General features: G+C 37.7%; 1 protein-coding gene across 2 annotated transcripts in view; it reads left to right on the top strand.

The window, feature by feature from the left end:
• fhit (fragile histidine triad diadenosine triphosphatase) overlaps positions 1–19,673 on the top strand; it is a 281,381-nt gene that overhangs the window by 82,607 nt on the left and 179,101 nt on the right. The window lies entirely within an intron of this gene.

Genomic DNA, 19,673 nt, shown 5'->3' with positions numbered 1-19,673 from the left:
CCTAATTTGCTGCTTATTAATATTTAGTAAGGGATTTGTTAAGTTTAGTTATTGGCTAGGATTAGAGATGTAGTATATGGTCATGCAGATGTGCTTTATAAGTACTAATTAACAGCCAATTTGTTAATAATATAGGCATATTAATAAGCAATAAGTCCCTGAAATGTTGCCACATTTATACATGGCATTTAAACAATCGTGTACATCGATATATTCGCCTTAGTCGTATGGGTGGTGGAATTGGAATTTTTTTATTTTCCAATACATCTTGAGGCAACCAAGTGTCGTTAATTAATGGCCCTTTTTCCGACAAGGACACGTCTGTTCACTGTGTAACTTAGAAACCTGTTGGAATCCATTCAATAGCATTTCTTCCACACCTCATAAACCTTTATATTCCGTTTTAATGAAACCTCAAATCGTGCCATTTAATTTGTACCATTTGGGGCCGTAAGGATGACTCCTTTCCATATAGGCCTAGCTTTATGAATGCAAGTCTAGTCATGCAATTCAAAGCCATAGATGCTGGAAAAACCTGCAGTGAGAAACAATTAATTTCTCCTGTGTGCATTTCTCAGAGGACGGTAATATATAATTGTCCACCTTTGAATGTATTAGTGGATTTATGATTGGAGGCGTAAGCACTCAATACACTGCTGTATCTTTCCAGTGTGCAAACTCATTTATTTCCATAATTCATGTATATTAGAATACAAATATTTATGTTAAAGTGTGCAGTATGTCCGTCTTTGTGTTTGTTTTATGAAGGACAGGCACAGAGAAGGCCCACAGGTTCATAAAGCATGTCTGATTAAAAGCATTTCTTGTCCTCGGGCTCATTTATCAATTTGGTTTTTCTAAACTAGAGCAAAAACTAGGATGGAAGCAGCCTGCGTTGCGTGGTACAGGTGTTTTGCGCTAGTTTTTACAGTAGGATGGCTTTTCAAGGGCACTTTTTTGTCTTTTCTATGATATGCTGGCACTGAAAATTTCATATAATGTTTTGCTGACAGCTAAAGCGGTTTTGGGTATTTGGGATGTATGAAGAGGATGGGCCGATATAGTTTTGGGTAGAGGATGATGAATTTGTCTTTGTGGGCTCTCTGACATAAAGCGAATTCTGAGATGGTCAGACAAATACAGGAGAGGGTATCTGAAGTGTTGAGGTGTGTGAGGTGAAATTCTACACAAAATATCCTTTCTTGTCAAGGTTAAGTCGTATAATGACTTATTATATGGCCGCCCACATTTACGCTTCATTGCAGTTTTATTTGCATTGATATGGGTTTTTCCAAAAGTATGTCCATGAACCTAGAAATCTTTGAATTTTCGGATGTGAAGTAGCTAGTTTTTTTAAGGAATTTTAAGTCAATATAAAATTTACATTAAGTTAATACAAAACATATACAAAATATAACAACTTTGTCATTACAGTACATACAAAATTGAACTATTTAAGCCCCTTGGGTAGGTGGAGGCACCGGATTTGCACCACTTGCAGATTTTAATGATAACAGTGAAAAGAAATCAAAATTCTGCTTCATACTTGATCTTACAAATAAGAGTAATAAATCATTTAAATCTGTAAAGGGTCTACTTATCATTAGTGTTCACTCACAATATCAACATAATATTGTGCTTTTGCAAAATAAAGAAAATAAACAGGGTGTGCTTTCAGCCATCACATTCTCTGCGCATATCTGAAAGTGAACATATTGAATATTCATACCGAAATATTCACAACTGAATATTTGAAACATACACACAAGATATATCTATAGAAAGCTTGATATGTTTTTTTTTTTTTTTTTTTAAACAAAGTCATGTCGAAAAAAACCTAATATTATGTGACAAAGTAAGCAGTATGAAACCAACGCAATGTCGTCTTGCCCTTCTTCCTTCATTATCTCTAATGTGACCACACCCATGAGCCTTTGGTCTGACAATAGTAACAATAGTTATATAGTAAAAGTAATAATAATAATAGAAATACTGAAACAAACAAACACAAAAATCAGGTCAAATTTGGGCAGAGAATTCTGAAAAGCTGTCAGACAAGGGCTGGGTTAGGGCCTAAGCTTAACAGGCCAGGGCCGAGCTAGGGCCTATATTTAGAGGCCCGTGCAGAGCTCTAGCAACAACTGTTTTAAGACAATGACTCCCCAGGAGAAGGGTTGAAGACCTCTGGTAAATAATATGGGGGAGGAAGGAATACTATATTTCTGTGTTCCGAATGCAAATTGAAAATGTGGATGAAAATTGAAAATATTGAGACAAGCCTCTTAATTATTAAATTAGCGTGTTTCAGTCAGAACAATTGCCAGATGTATATACAATTCATAAAGTTATATAAATACAAATAGATTTCATGGATAAAGAGTTCCAAGCTTCCACTGGCATTAATGTCAACACAAAAACTGCATGTCAGGAATTTCATATAATAGGTTTTAGTGGGCAAGCAATTGCATGCAAGCCTCTCATCAGCAGGTACAATGCAAAATGTCAGATGGAGTGTGTTATGCACACCAGCACTGGACTCTGAAGCAGTGGAAACCTGTTCTGTTGATTGACAAATCAGATCTTCTCTGTTTGGAGGTTTGATGGGCGAGTCAGGGTTTGGTGGATGTCGGGAGAACATTGCCTGTCTGACCGCATTGTGCCAACTTAAAACTTTGTTGGAGGGAAGGATAATGGTATGGTTTTTTTTTTTCAGGTGTTAGGCTAGTCCCCTTAATTCCTGTGAAGAGAAGTCTTTATACATCAGCATAACAAGACATTTCAGACAGTGCTTCAGATTTTGCATGAATAGATTTGGGGGAAGGCCCTTTTCTATTCCAGCATGAATGTGTCCTAGAGAACAAAGCAGTGTCTGTAAAGACATGGTTTGATGAGTTTGTTGTGAAAGAACTTGACTGACCTTCAGGACGAATTGGAATAAAGATTGAAAGCCAAGATTTCTCAACCAAAATCAGTCCCTGACCTCACAAATTGTCTTCTCGATTTCCACAAAATAATCCAAAATTTAGTGAAAAGCCTTCCAGATGAGGAGAATCTGTCCCCTTAAAGTCCCTGTTGGTGTATTGGTCAGGTGTCCAAAAACTTTTGTAAATTTAGTAGTGTATCCTTGTGTGAACACAGCAAATTTGCAAAAAGTTTTGTAAGCAACATAAAGTTTCCTGGTGGAATGCAATGAAACACCTATAGATGTGAATAGGAAATTCATATAGTCCAGATAATGTTTTGTAGTTATGCTCAGCTCTAGCATATCGCTCTAGCATTTTTCTTCTTGAAACTGCTCTTATGTGGTTTCTCTCTATCTCCAAGTCATCATCCAGTAACAATTAAGCACAAAAGACATAATTCAAAAATAATTTAGGAATTAATTAGTCAAAAGTTGTTGGAGGACTGCACCACCAGTTAGTTTCCGAAGGAGGTTACATAAGCATCTTGGATCTTAGAGGCTGCAGGATTTGATTTGGTTTATTACTGTGAACTGGATACCGAGACCATTCAGCTATAAATTGGATCTGCATTCAGTATTTGCAAAGGTTCAATGATTATGACCTATGAGATTGCAGTGCGCTGGTGGGGAAATCAGAATCAATTCTCATGTCCCTGATGAAGAATCACATTCCCAATAAATCAATTATCCCATGTGTCTGAGACATATGCTACATCTCAAGTGTCACCAAACACGCACACAGGAGTCTAAAGTCTGCTGTTAATTCATTTGTTTGATGCAGGACTCTTTGTATTCATGTTGTCATGGATCTCTTGGTCTTAAATTATGGACCTCTTCTCTCATGTACGCACTGTTTTTATCACAGGATGGGATTCTGCTGGCCAGGCATTAGTGCTGCCATTGAAATGTGTGTAGTATCCTACGAGCCCTCCATCACATGAAAGGTCAAAGTGACAAAGTCATCAATAGGCCATTGGGGGCTCCTCTGGGAGCCATGTAGGCTTGAAAACAGCTGCCCCGCCATTGGTTTAATCCTTCCTGTGCTTCTTTAGATGGCCTTTATCCATCTCTGCTTGTTCACCTAATCTCATTTTGGCAACTAATGCCTTGCCCCTGAAAAGTTTGCTGACAGATAACTTGGAGATAATGACTTGCATACACCAACAAATTGGATCTCTGGAGTTCTTTAACCCTGAGGGAAGGGCTCATACTGTTATTTACTTGTCTGCACTTAGAATAAAGTAACAATTACATATTGAGTCTAAGTAAGATGTTTTAGGTCTTGTGTTTAGTATTCATAAACTGTCTGGCCTTTTGTTACAGGTGCATTTGAGTGTTTCCATGTTTCTGCTTTTTATGAAATGGCATTTGTATCCCATTGTACATTTTAATGTGGAGTGGAATATTTAATAGCGTGGAGTTTAATGTTTAATTGGAATAAGATATTCAATCAGATAGTCAGCAAGAATATATATACATATTTATTAATTTATTTATCATTATCATTATTTTTTTTTCTTCTCAGAGTTCAGGTCAGGTCATTTGAAATCTGTGCCACTGTGGTTTCATTGTTTTCTCATCCGTACTCATTGCAGACTGAATCCCTGTGTGGCCTCTGAAGCCAATGAGCTCCTTTGTCTTGTTGACATTAAGGCTGGTTAAACATATCTGCTGCCTTACTTTCTAAAGCTGTTTCTTTGCTGTTGTTAAATAGCTAATTTTTATAGGCACATTAAGAAATGTATCATGAGTTTTGCTTATATGTATTAATGGTGGTGGTTTTTGACACTTCGCCAGGTCCTTCTTGCTCTTTCAGATGTCTACATTTTTAAGATGGATCCTTTGATAATTTGTGTGGCTGGTCGATCTACATGTCTTGCATAGAAATATTCAGAGCTTAAGTAAGAGATGGATATATTGGCATCCTTCCGTCTTCAGGAGGAGGTGATGTGGCTTCTGAAATTCCATCTTATTTGTACCCTAATGAGTGGCTATAAATCCCAATTCTTGAATTGTAATCTCTGTTACATTTCTACAAATTAACGATGAGGAGGCCAGCTGAGGCTGCAGTTGCATTTCCTTCCTCTTGGCTCTCTTTGCTGCATTTTATTTTTATGTTTTTCTAGTTTCCTCTCCTTTCTGTATGCCCTGTCTGACAACGAAATGCCGGGAGAACGTTCTTTTGCACTGCTTTCCCACGTGTTGATGTTGATGTCGGACAACTTCATGTCTTTCTTACATATGTCTTTGTTGTGCAGTTGTGGACGTCAAATTAGTTGTGAGCCCTCTGCCAGTTCGCCATACAATAGGTCTCTGGGAATTTGGCCAGGCCCTATTCTTCTGATGTGGCCGAGCCAATGAAGGCACTTCTCACTAAGTATCGCAGACATGCTTCACATGCCGGCGCATTCCAGAACCTCTGTGTTAGGAACCTCTTAGGAACTACCTCACTGTGAGGTAGGTATAGTTCCAGACCCTCTGGCTAAGTCTGGCCATGACCGCTGCTGCCTTGGCGATCCTGACATTTATCTCCACATCAATGGAAAGAGAGCTGGAGATGGTAGACACAAGGTAGGTGAAGTTCTCAACAACTTTTGGTTTGTACCCATCAATGGCTATGGTTTGGAGAGGATTATTTTTCCTGGGCCGTGACTTTGGTTTTCTTCAAGCTGATAGCAAGGCCAAACTCCTAGCAGGCGTAGGAAAAGCGACTGACAGGCTGCTGCAGGCCATCTTCGGTATGGGACATCAAGGCTGCTTCATCGGCAAAGACCATCTCACAGAAAAGTACTTCTGTGACTTTAGTCTTGGCATAGAGACAAGCGATGTTGAATAGCTTGCTGACAGCCCTGGTGTGGATATAAACTCCCTTGCTGCAGTCCTTAAAGGCATACTGGAAGAGCATTGAGAAGAAGATACTGAAGAACATCGGCACGAGGACACAACCTTGTTTGACTCCGCTACTGAAAACAGAAGACTCAGATGTTACACCCTTGATACAAACCCACGTTATCATGAAATGAGGTGATGACAGCCAGCAGTTGTAGGGGCAGGCGATCATCTGCAGAAGCCTGAATAGACCATTTCTGCTAACCTGATTGAACGCCTTCGTAAGGTGAAAGCAACACAGAGCTGCATCTGCTCTTCTCGACACCTATCCTGCAGCTGGCTTAGTTAAAAGATTAATGTCTACAGTTGACAATGTTCTGAGTGGCATTCAGTATGAGATACAGTTCCCAGCCCTGCAACTGCTTCTCTAGATCTGTGATGGCCTTGCCTGTTCTGGACTTGAGTGGAGCAATCTTTGTGGTCTTTCTTTAGTGCCAGGGATTCTGGTTATTGTTTCATCCAGTGCCTCATAGAACTGCTCTTTCTCCTTTGAGCCGGAGCAGATAGTTGGAGTATACATGCTGTTGATATATGCTGGGCCAGAGGATGTTGACAGGCAGAGTGCAAGTATCCTCTCTGTGCCTGATGATGGAAGTTCAATTTAGGGGACGAGCGTTTTCTTGGCAGCGAAGCCAACACCATGCAGCTATGGTTCATCTGAAGACTTCTCTTGCCACAAAAAGATATAGTTTGCAGAAGATGTGGTCCACTTGTTGAGATGGCTCTCAAAGCTACAGAACCTTTCTGGCTGGGGGCTGCCCAGCTTGGGTGGGTGATAGCTGTTCAGTGAGATGTGATGATCTCTCCCACCATTGGAAATGGCCCCGGCCCTAATTTCCTATACCAATCAGATGAGTTTATCACCGGTAACTGCCACTTCCCGTGTTGTGCCGACACCTTGCAGCGTTGCTGGAGTGTCCTCCCCAGTGGAGCCACAAGGCCTGGGCAGGGTAATATGGAGAATCAGCTGTTGCCCATGCTGCAGCCTTAACTAACCCCCCCACCCCCCCACCATGCCGCTGGTGTATACAAGGGAAGGACAGAAGTCGACACAGCTAGGCACCAGGAGCGTCGCAGTGGTTGCCAGAATGACATTGAATACAATGTCAGACTGCCTTAGGGACTCTCCGTCTCCGGATTTGATGTTAGGGTTGACTCACCTAGCATTTACTACGGATGGGTATAGCTGCAAGGCAGCAAAGGTTTGAAATCGGAGTTTACCTTCTCCTAGATGAGCAGCCATCCAAGGCTAACAAATGCCATCTGCCCAAAGCAACTGGTTTTAAGTAGCCAGTGACCCACCTTCACCCCTTCTCCTGTTAGTAAAAAAAACGTGGTCTGCCGGGCTAAATAGCTAAGCCACATTTGAAGGCCAGTAGCTGGATTTTGACTGACAGAGGTGATCAGAGATGCATGCCAAATAAGGCATTTCTTGAGAATTTGGCACTTATCTCCCACATCCACCCCGGCCATATCAACCTTCAGGGATATGTGCAGACATTTTGAGAGGCAAAGGCTCAAGTGGAAAAAAGGGCACTTCTCATTTATTTTTATTTTTTTTTCTCTAATCAAATTTTTAAACATTTTAATGTGTGCAACATAAAAAAATATATCTCAAAATGTTCTGGGATTTCAAAACAAAAACGATAATTAGATTATATTTTTCTGAATGTATTGTGCTAATATCTTACGGACTACCATGGACAGCTGACTTCTAAAGTTTTAGATATTCTTCATATTCTGTGTGGTAATCATTTCACAGTAGTGCTAAAAATTGTATATTTTCCAATAAGTTTAAATTATTTTTTGTCACCTTTTATGAGCATTTTTACATTTATAATGCCATTTCTAAAGTGTGCATAATCTTTTCAGTCAAATTCTTAAATTGAATCAGTAAATTAGTATAATAATACACAGAAAACACAGAAGCTGCATTCGAAGTGGCATTTAGACGCATTTACACAATGTTTAATGCAGGACACGAATGCATTTAACCTGCCGTTACAAATGCATGAATACAGTTTTGATATTTTAAACATAAAACATGGAGTAATGATATTGGAAATAAATATTGTTATTTTTTACAAAAAAAAATTATGAAAAGATACTTTAAACGTGAAGTTAAAAATGGCAGCAGGTGGCAGCAAGTCACTGTTAAAAAGTGAGTCATTGCGATTGAACTGAATTGATTCAGGGACAAAACACTGTAATGTTGCTCAGAGATGCAAATTGGAATTATATTTGTAGGTGAAATAGAGCAAAACCAGTCAATATTATGTCTACAATTTAAGTATCTTAATATTAAATTCTCGTTTATTTAACTGCTATTTAAAATCAATATCACATTTGTAACCATGCAGCTTTTTGTTGGAAACAAATGTCAATCTTCGCGTAATACTAATTAACTATATGAAAGGATATAAATATTAACATTTCTGCCTGAATATCTTGAATTTTATGATCATTCTAAATGCATTTTAATAAACTGAATCATGCAGTAAAAGAACATGCACTAGCTGGTCTAACTGACTAGACTTTTTATTGCCTTAGCTAAACTTTAGCTAACTTACATCTTAGCTCTCATGAGTCATGGATGTTAGCAAGACAAATTAATTATAATTGCCTTTTGTCTTTTGGGTAATTAGCTGTAAATTCAAGGCACAGGTAGCTTAGTCTTTTGTTCATCACCATTCACCTCCACACCAAGACAAACACAACTGAAAAGGGAGGGAGGGCTTCACTTCTGTGGCTCTTTGTTCTGTATTGTGCTTGTGCCGATCAATGTGTGTTACACTGCTGTACTGCAGAGACGAAGAAAGACATTTCCCAAACCTACCTGATATTAAAAAAAAAATTTATAAATAGTTTGACAGGGAAAGCTGTGTGCAAACAGAAATGCACACACGCAGACACATTTATTCATATATTCATTTATTTAAAATAATAATAATAATAATAATAAATAAACACTCCCCTGAAAAAAGGGAACTTTCTCTTGAGGGAGAAAATGGGCAGGTGCTCAATCTCTCTTTGATTTCAATGTGTGCACGTGCCTGTCAACTTTGGACTACAAGGTGAAAAGATGGATAGTAGGGCATGATCAGACAAAGTTTCCTTCTAGATTTGGGTTAAGTGCCTTTGCTTTCTGAGGCAAAATGCCTTATCAAAATGTTTGCGTTATGCCTTGGGTAAATCTCAAAAATACTGTCAAAGAGCATGCCTGGATCATGTTTTACAAAATGAAAAAAATTGGGTTCCACTTTATGTTAGGTTGCCTTAACTACTATGTACTTACATTTTATATATATATATATATATATATATATATATATATATATATATATATATATATATATATATATATATAATTATTATAATAATAATAATTATTATTATTATTATTGTTGTTGTTAATTATTTTATAAATATTAATTGTAGTTCTCCCATTTAAGCTTCAGTTACTTAAGTCTGTGTTCCCTTAATGTTCCTTTGTCTGTTATGGTTTGGATTTGTGTTTGTTTGTGCCTATTCTCTCCTGTGGATTGTTAAAATAACTTTTTGGATTATACTCCTTTGTTGTGCGCTTTGTTTTGCACACCAACACACGACAGAATAGCAAACCTACAACGTGAGTAAGAGTTCTTTTTTTTCTCTCTCTCCCGGAATGACTATCCTAGCAGTTCAACTCCTGTGCCTGGAGAAACAGGACCGCTCGCTGGAGGACCATACCAGGGACTTTTTAGATCTGGTCAGCCTTACACAGTTCCCAGTATTCTATACCACCACCCTGAGCAAGAGGTGTAAAGCATGCCTGCCAGTGAACGGACTCGAGAAGATTATTTCGCAGCTTCTGTGGAGTGTGTCTGGAGATAAATGTACTGTATTTCTCCATCCGCCCAGCCGAGGAGAACATCTCCAGCTCAAACCGGAGACCAGCCATCTGTCACCCTGCTGCATGGAGTAAATACCAGAGCCCACTGCAGCTGCAGAGCCTAAGCCTGCCGCGTTTAAAGAGCCAGTGCCACCTCCTCTTAAACCTGTCAGACCCTCAGCTCACCTTCAGTCAGCGCCATTTGGGTGCTCTGATCCGCCCAGGGTCTTCCAGTCTCCAGCTCCACCTTGGTGTGAGGATCCCCTGTCTCCGCTTCCATCCTTCGAGTCCTGGACTCTATATCGGTCCTTTGACCCATCGACTCCATCTTGGCTCCTAGGTCCCTCGTCTCCACCAGGGCCGTCATCCCTCCAGCTCCACTGGGCTCCCTCATCCCTCCAGCTCCACCTTGGCCAGTCTTCGACCATCCGCCGCCTCGGGACTCCACTCCTCTGGGTTTCGCCTCGTCACTCCATCCCTCTGGCTCTGTCAGACTCACCTGATCCTTCTGCTCCTTCTTGGCCCTCCAGATCCCATGTGTTAACCTGGCTCTGCGACTACTCTGCTCCATCCTGGGTTTCTACTCCACCAGCAGCATCATCTCTGTCAGCCGGACCCCTGGTGTTGTCAGCCCTATCTCCACCATGGCTCCACCCACCGTCGACTTCGCCATGGGCCGCTATCCTGGCTGGCCTCTGGATCGCCATCTGGCTCCTCCTGCTCCAGGCTCCTCCCTGGTTCCTTCATCTACACCACCCTATGAACTATACTCATTTCCCATTGCCTGCCCCTTGCCTGAGCCACGCCCACCTCCTTAACCCCCTGTTGTAATTGAAATAAATATGCAGTGGTATGTTTAATGACTAAATAGTTTGTAGAAGCCTTAAATACAGTTGGTAAATATATATATTTTTTTATATTTGGGGGTGGGGGGTCTAGACATAGTCTCAGAAAAATATTTGCAGGAGTCTAATTTTTCATGACATCTTCTTCAGATTTGAAATAGAAACTCATGAGACATGTGACTTTCAACCCATTTCTTTTCTAGATTGCTCCAGGACTGATTTCATGTATTTTTATATCAAATAAATTCTGTGTGGTAAAACATTTTTTACCCAAAGGGTCTTCTTTCCAAAGAACACTGAAGTAAGGAACTGTTACAATTTTAAGTTAGGTAGGGCACTGAATGAAAATGAATGAATGAAAATATTAAGACGATTATACTTTATTTAATAGCTCTTACAACAGTGCAGGAAATTTTATTAGTAATACTATGAAAAATGTTGAAAATGTTTAATGTATCAGTGTGTTATACTTTACATTTGATTGTTATTCCCAATTAAATTAAATTTAAAAATAAGAATGTTGCAATTTATATCTTGCCACCTTATGTCTCTCATCGGATGAATATGATTTATAAATTTATATCTTAATATATTACTAAATACAAACTTATTATTTTTTTAATGCAGATTATTAGGTAATGATTTAAATATTTTATTTTGAATAATGTGAAATGTGAATCTGACATGTCTAGAAAGATTAAGCTAGAATTAACTTTTTGTATCTTAATTTTTGGTGAGGTGAAAATAGTCTTACAGTAGATACAATTTAAAATTTTGGTATAAAGAAATATTTTTTTAGATTTAAAAAAAAAAAAAAAAAATTACATTATTTTTTCCTGGACGCTGCATAACGTTTTCCTTTCATTTTGAGACTGAATGTCTGAAAAGTCTTGACCATCCTCACTCGCCTTTATAAAATCGATGTGTCTTATTTGTTTGCATAGTGCTAGTGTTAAAGATGCAATACATTATGACACTGGTGTCACAGGTCAACCTTTAGGACTGCCTTCACGTCAAAGGTCAGCCTTTGATGCATTGGCCTCCATAAGCAATCATTCCATGTACAGCTTTGGCTGATTGTTGATGTGATAACCATTTCTAGTCTGTTAGCATTCATGCTTTTGGACTTCAAGTAAGCAAAATGTGCACTCCTTCACAGAATCCAAGATCAGAATCACCACATGCCACAGATAAGCTGTAAGCGTAATCTTTAAACATGCTACATGCAAAATCTGAAATTTAAATGAACAGCTTGGAACACAGCAGACGTGCAAGCCAAGTCATCTCAGTGGCGCATTAAATAGCTGATTGATTTTGTCATAAATACTCCACGAATTTCCATAGAGGCAACAGTATTGTTCATTATCTACCTAGCTACCCGCCAGGAGAATCTGTTGGAAACAAGAATAGCAAATACGATGATCTTGAGGGGGCATTCAGAGGCTGCAAGACCCGCTGCTTTTGATACGCACAAAACAGAGTACATTTCAATCAAAACCATTATGTTCCATTGCTCTTATTGAAAGTCTGCGCTGTAGACCTAAACCGCGTCCTCAACTGTAGGCCTGCATTTTTTAAAAGACGACTATATCTGCGTTCCGTCCTTTGATATTTTCTCTGCATGATGATTCTTACGGCTACGAATGAGATGATGGTGTGATAACTTTAGAGCGTCCTGACAGTTTTACTGGTAAGCCAGTGCTGATCAGAAAATTGGATCTAAATAAGATTTCTATACAGACGCTCAGCACGCTGGTGTTCAAACACAGGTGATATAGGCTACATTGTAAGAGTTTTTCAATTAAAAGAAGCTTAAATGCACTGTCTGCCTCGTCCAGCAGCACCTGTTAATCAGAAGTTTCCTTTTGTTGTGGCAGATTGGATGAGCCTCATCTTAATAACAGAGGGGGGACCGCTGAGGGAAAATGGGATCCAAATGAAAAATGTTTCTTTAGAAAATAAGAAAACCTTTCCCATTGCACATCTGGGACTTACCTTCATTGCAATGAAGATGGAAGTGTTTTGGTTCTGTTTGTTTTGTTCTGTGTTTCGGTTAATCTATTTAACTGTTTACTGTTACTTTTGCCTTAATAAACTCCTAATTTTCTTCTTATTAATAGGTTTGTATGCCGGTTGTTCAGTTTAGGTATGTTGTAGGATTAAGGGGTCTAAAATATTATCATGCAGAATAAGGGATAAATATGTGCTGTATAAGTACTAATACTAATAACTAATACAGTCAGCTAGTGAAACGCATGTTAATAAGCAACTAGTTAAATGTGAGAATTGGTCCCTAAATTCAAGTGTTTTCAAACATATATAAAAATCATATTGTAAAGTGATAAGTGACCCTTCAAAACAAACAAAGAAACAAATAAATGACATACTATAAGAGTGGTCTCTTATCATAGTGGCTGACATGTTGAGATCTGATACAATGTGGCACTTTTAGTTATAACTATAGGAACTACAGTAGGTTCATGATGGTTAATAAACCACTTCCAGATAACACTCCCAGATATCATTTCCACCGGCTAAGCTTTTACATAATCGTAATGTGGACTCGTAGGAGGACCATGAGTGATTTTGGGTGATGTTTTTGGGTAGGACCGAGCGGCAACCTCCCGCTCTCTCTCGTGAAGTGACTAAAACTGCAATTCATCGACTGGCCGCTTGAGGCAGCTGCAGAAGAGAGTCAGTCCCATAGACTCCCCATGTTAAAATGCCCAACTTTACAGCAGAAAAAAAACATGTTTACAGCCTGGTTTAAAAAACGATTTTGGTCTATATTGCTAATTTTGTCCTTCATGACAACTGTGAGGAGGGTGAATTTTTTTATAACTCATCCGTTTAAATTATATTATGCCTTAAAGTTCTGCATAATTAAGGGCGTGGTCACTTGAGTGACAGGTGGATTGCCGCTGCTGACAATGCAGTCGTGCTAGGTGGGCGTGGCTTCAGCAATCAGCTCCCGCCTTTTTGCCCATTTTCGATTATCCCAGAGAGTCGCGCGGTGACACACTTCTAAGATGGCGATGGCCCGCTCTGCACACTTTAGGCTTCAAAACCGCTATTGTGGAGTCTATGGGTGACATCACGGACACTACGTCCATATTTTTTTACGGTCTATGGGTATGACCTTATAGCCCCTTTGTCTAAAAATAACAAATAGTGTAGGCTTAAAATGCATGGTTTTCTTGCTTGAATTTAACATGGTAAAAGTATTATAGCAAGGGCTCCAGAAGAGCTTAACACTGAGCTCTAGACAAAGAGATGCTGCCAAACCACCTGTAAGTGTTGATCTTTTTTCAACCATCTGTGCAATAGCATTCAGCTGATTTCGAGAGAAAAGGTTGTAAGGTAATTTGTTTATTTTAAATAGCAAATGAGTATGAATACTATTATGAACAAATCATCCTGTTACATCCAGATGCCTAGCCTTTCCCTTTGTATCTCACAGGTTCTTGGTGTGAACGCATTTAATTGGTCGTTATTATAATAACACATAGACGCAAACGTGCCCGCATGTGTGCGCACGCATGTCTGATTCGATTACTGTCAGCGCACCCGTGAGAGATCGGCAGTCAGCATTAAACCGGTGATGGAATCTTTCATCGCTGCCTTATTGATGCAGCTGTACTTGTGGGATCTTATTTGCTACCAAACCACTCCTGCAAACAAACTTAATGAGACGACGTTTCAGCACTTGCATTGCTTCTGATAGCGTTTCAAAACACGGGAACTCCCTCTAGCCCTCTGTCTGGATGCATCTGCTACCTGAATAAACTCTAGTTATCGGTAAGCTAAACTGACAGCTGAAGCCCGTTGCTCTCTGGGTGTGTTTGGGAGCTGTCTGTCCTCTCTTCTCAGGTAGATGAAGCGCAGTGTGCCAAAGGCCATGTTTGGATGGAAAATGAAATCAAATGTGTATGTTTTCTTCACCTTGAGGTGCTTTCTGTGTGGTAAATCATTGGTTATTCACCATGACTCATTTTATGCAATGCCACACTCCATCAGCGGTCCACTAGAAGTTCATTCATCAATGCCATAGTCTTGCTGTGCGACCAGCTTTGTTATTACAATGTCATTACATTGTAATAAGATGTTAATAAACTTGTTTGTTTGCCAGTGTTAAATGTGACCACATTTTCCTACTGGGCCATTAAAGACATACATATTTAAATTGCACACTAGATTTTGAGACCTATCCAGTGAGATAATAATACACAGAAGGGAAGAGCTGCTGTAATAGTCATGCTTCTATGTGCTCAGTACCCTTACTGATAAAGATAAGAGATTGATGTTTGTACACTGAACCGTACGAAATTAGTCTGTTGTATCACTGGCATCACCTAAGGATATGAATTCAAAAATGCCATAAAAAATGTAAAAAGCTTTTGAGTGCTTGTTCTCGATGAGACATTCTTTTCATCTCCAATGGACTAGCTAAAGACAAGTATTCAACAGAGATGATTTAATTTAGGGCTCAGCTTGGTGGCTAGAATCATATAGTTTCTTTTTTTAAAATATATATATATAGTTTGGTAAAAAGAGGGTACAGTTCAGCCCTGGGCATCATATCACTGCTTTCGTGTTCGAATTAGAGATGAGGTCAGGTCTCTGTTATATGTTTAATGTTATTGCACTAAATGTATCTCATTTGGCTCTTTTGAATTTCATGTATATAGTAAAATATATATATATATATATATATATATATATATATATATATATATATATATATATATATATATATTATTATTAATTTTTTTTATTGCCGTACCCTTCCCTAAAGAATTAAATTTTTAATTGCAGTCCTGTAAACGTATACATTTGTATACAAATAAGAAGTAGCTTTAGAGAAAATGTCCAGTGCTTGAACTGCATTTGCATTCGTTTTGTGATTATCAGGCCAGAGCTGAGTGAAACGTGTGCATTGAAGACCTTGAGTTTGTGTGTTGTGTTATGATAGGGGATATAATGTTTCCTGTTAGTGTTTCATGCTGTCACAGGGATTTCAGTGGCTTTGCAGTTATGAACACCTGAGCCTGATTCCACAAGGGGGAAGTGGTCGATATGTCTTTACAGGCCACTGTGTAAAACACGGAGCTGTTGAGATGCAGTCAACCTTTTGTTTTAAGGGGTCATGACATGTTGGGGCTGCAAGCAAAGCTCTGGCATATAAAAAGCTTTAGGATGGACTGATATTTACAGGCAAAAAAAATGCACTTTTAGTCTGATTTTGTGTGTGCTGATATCTGAACACGGTTAAACAAAAGCATTTTAAATAGACAAAAATAATTCTTGTCAGTTAAGCTTTGTTTGCAGTATGACTGTGATTTATAATATATACAGTGGCGATTGATTTAAGACAACAGAGGAGCACTCTATTTAAACGGAGTAAGATGTTTCTGGACCATTCCTGTGCTGTGCTGCAGGTGCAAGCATCATGACTGCTTTTTGCATTGGTAAATATTGTTTGATTGCTTACTGATTGCTTTTATTGATTATTTCTTCTTTCTACCCTTTAGCCCAATTATTATTTTTTAGTTGTTTTATTTGTCTGATCAAACTCATTATTAGTTTTATTTGTTGTTTATTGCTTATAAAGTGTTAGATTAAATAGTCTCTAAAGGCCTGGATTCACAAAACAATTTTGAAGGGATAGTTCACCCAAAAAATTAAATCCGAGAGCTTTCTGACCCTGTATAGACGGTAACAATCATCGTAACAGTTCATCGTTTAAAGAACTTACCATTTTGGAACGACATGAGGATGAGTCATTAATGACACATTTTTCATTTTTGACTGAACTATTCCTTTAAGATTATTTTTTTTTATTTTATTTTTTTTATAATCATAAAGCAAAAACAACTTCTTGTCTTTATTTTTTCTTAGCATTGTACTTAAGGGAAAAAAGACTTCACTTCTCTGTAAATAACAAAAGTTAAGATGCCCTGACATTGACAAAATGTTCTCAACATATATATTGAGTACATTTTATTATTATACTTGTATGGTTTAGCATTCTTTTAAGATGTAATTTTTTTTTTTTTTTTTTTTTTTTTTTACAGGGAACTATAAAGGTTATGTATAAAAAGTTAATAGATGTAACTATTTACAAAATTATAATTTATCTGAAGATATTTTTTTTATTATTATTATTTTTATTTTTTTTACAGTTTGCATGTAAAACTAACAGTGTATGCTTGTTTAGTGAGATTCAATTAGAGTGATATCAATATTATCTGTCCTGTTTTGGTCATATAAATTCTCATGCTGTTTCTATTTGTATATAGCAGATATAGGGTATCTTGGTTTTGCAGAACATTGCTTGTGCTATAACCGCTTGGCTGCTTGAGTTTGTGACATCTGCCCTCCTGAATCCAAACTATGCTGCATTCATTTTTTTTCTTCTTTTCCTGCACAGCCCATTCTGCATTCTTCATTGGCCCATATGTATCTCTATATTGTATAACCCTACTAATTATTTAAAAAGCCAAAATTAGAGTAATTATGATCTAATGGATTTAAGTTTGATTAATTGCGCAGCCTTAATGAGAATAATGAAAAATTCAATAGATGAGGAAAACAAAATGACTTCAAATACCATAACCATTTGTTCTCATAAGTGTTTACCATGTCCATATATTTCAAAATAAGTATTCCAGCAGAGTTTCATTGGATGAACCTTGGAGTGTGTGTATGTGTGTGTGTTTGAATTAGTTTAGGGATTATTGTATCTGCTGGTAAATGATGTATCAGTAGCAGTGAGCAGGCTTCTGGATTTTACCGATTACACGCTGGAGCAGCAATCTGTGCAGTCAAGGTTACAGATAAGGATTAAACACGTAACCAACGCAATAACACCGCATGAATGCAGGCCGAGCACAAGCCCGGCGAATCATGCGTGACCGTCACTGCTGCGAGCCGAGGCACAAGCACATTTGATGAAAATGTTGATATTAAATCTCAGCTGAGTGCCGAAATGCACCAACACCCTTAAAAATCCACGCGCACGTGTGTTACCGTACCTGACGAATGCCAAACGCGTGTCGTTAAGCACGCGGGAGATGCACATTAATTAGGTCATTGCAAACTGTGGCATGCTAATTGCAGCATTGTGATTCTTAATTGCGGAATTGTTGGAATCTGTTTAGGAGGCTAATGCCCGAGACAGCTGGTGTGCACACATTTTCCGCTTGCTTGTTTTTTGTTTTTTTTTTCATTTTCATTCTTTTTTTGGAATTTGTCCTCTGGGACACCGTCCAATCCAATGCACAGTATGGGTCCTTTTCGCCATGTTTTTCCAAATTATATGTGTTTCTGTGTGTGTGTGTGTGTTTTGAGGGAATGAAAATTAGTTTTTCTGTGTATGAATAATTCTTCATGCATGCATGTGCGAATGTGTGTGTGTGTGTGTGGCATCATTTTGAGTGCACCTATGCCTGTGTGTGTATCTGTGAGCTGTGAATCTTCCTCATTATCTTCACCCTTGTCCTGCTCTTCTTCCTCCTCCTGGTCTGCATAGACTTAATATTACCCCATTATGATAATTCATGCACATATAAAAACCCAACTCCCTTTGGTTATTACATATAATTACGTTTCTAAGGAACATTCATGGCTGGTTTATTTATTTATTTTTTTTCTTTATCATGTTGAATGCAGAACTGATTGCTTGACGTTTGTTTCGCTTGGTAAATAGGACAAATCATGTACTCATCATGTTCATAGTTCAGCTAAAAATGACAGTTCTGTCATTATCTGTGGAAGAAAGAAAATCAAATAAATTTGGAAGTGCACAAGGGTGAGCAAATGATGACAGATTTGTCATTTTGTTAGGGCAAACTGTTACTTTTATTCCACTTGGGATGGGTAATGCGACTGCATTAATATATTTTTAGCTGATCAATGTGGACTGAAATTCCCTGGAGGAGATGTTTAAATTTAGCAAGAGGACGCTGATCTTGGTCGATGCTTGTTTGTAATGGTGGGCATTGAAAAGCTCTCCCAGTGTGACAAGATCCCTGTTTTTTTTTTTTTTTTTGCTTTATGGATTGTTCTTTGTTTGAACTCTTGCTGTTTCAGATATTCGTTTTATCATTGACATCTCCCATCGAGACCATTTTAAAATAGCTCGCCATCAATTTGTTTACTTCAGGTTTGCTATATGAGATGCTTTCATCTGCGCTGAAAGGAGAGAAGAAATATTATAGAATGGATAAATGCTGTCTCAGACAATTAAAAGCATAGAGAAAAACTTCCCTTAGCAGGATGTGTGATCGTATAAGTTTGCTAAGGTACCATCAACTGTTGGGTCATTAACATAATGTTCATTTATTTGTCTGAATCGGTCAAAAATTAATTACATAAAAAAATACATACACAATGAGTTTAAATCTTAGTAAAATACACCCAAATGCTGAAGTCATAACTTAAACATTATTTTAATTTATTGAAATTTTCCATCACTAAACAGAAAGACAGTCGTGGATCATCAGGTGACAGAACACAGTATTAAGAACCAAGGGTTCCCAAACTTATGAATGGAGTTAGTCTAATAATTTCAGCTATTTGTTTTGTCTAGTGGACTAATTGTAATCATCTTTTATGTAAAATATCTTACTCAGAACAGTACTAAATAAAAAAAAACAATAAAAAAAAAAAAAACATGCATTTAGTATAATTGCTGTTCTTTTGTTCAAATTATTCATGTTATCACAAATTCTGCAAAGGGTTCCCAAACCTTCGTTTGCAACTGTATTTATTTTAGGATTGTTTGTGTAATTTACTGGGGGTGAAATACAATTCTAAATATTTATTTATTTATTTATTTATATGTATTGTAGAATATAGTCACCTAATATATATATATATATATATATATATATATATATATATATATATATATATATATATATATATATATATATATATTATAATATTCTTATTTAAAGTTCTCTATTCTCAATTTTTTTGTTAACTGAATGTGATTAAATTGATTATAACATACAACTACTAATATATTTAGGTTTCTTAAAATATTGCATACTTAACATTTAACACATTAACATTTTCAGGCTTTAAATTTTGTAAAATGTTG

The sequence above is a fragment of the Carassius gibelio genome, chromosome B11 (assembly GCF_023724105.1).
Source record: "Carassius gibelio isolate Cgi1373 ecotype wild population from Czech Republic chromosome B11, carGib1.2-hapl.c, whole genome shotgun sequence".
Classification (NCBI taxonomy): Eukaryota; Metazoa; Chordata; class Actinopteri; order Cypriniformes; family Cyprinidae; genus Carassius; species Carassius gibelio.
Note: the sequence above shows the minus strand (reverse complement) of the source record. Positions and strands in the feature narration are given on the sequence as shown.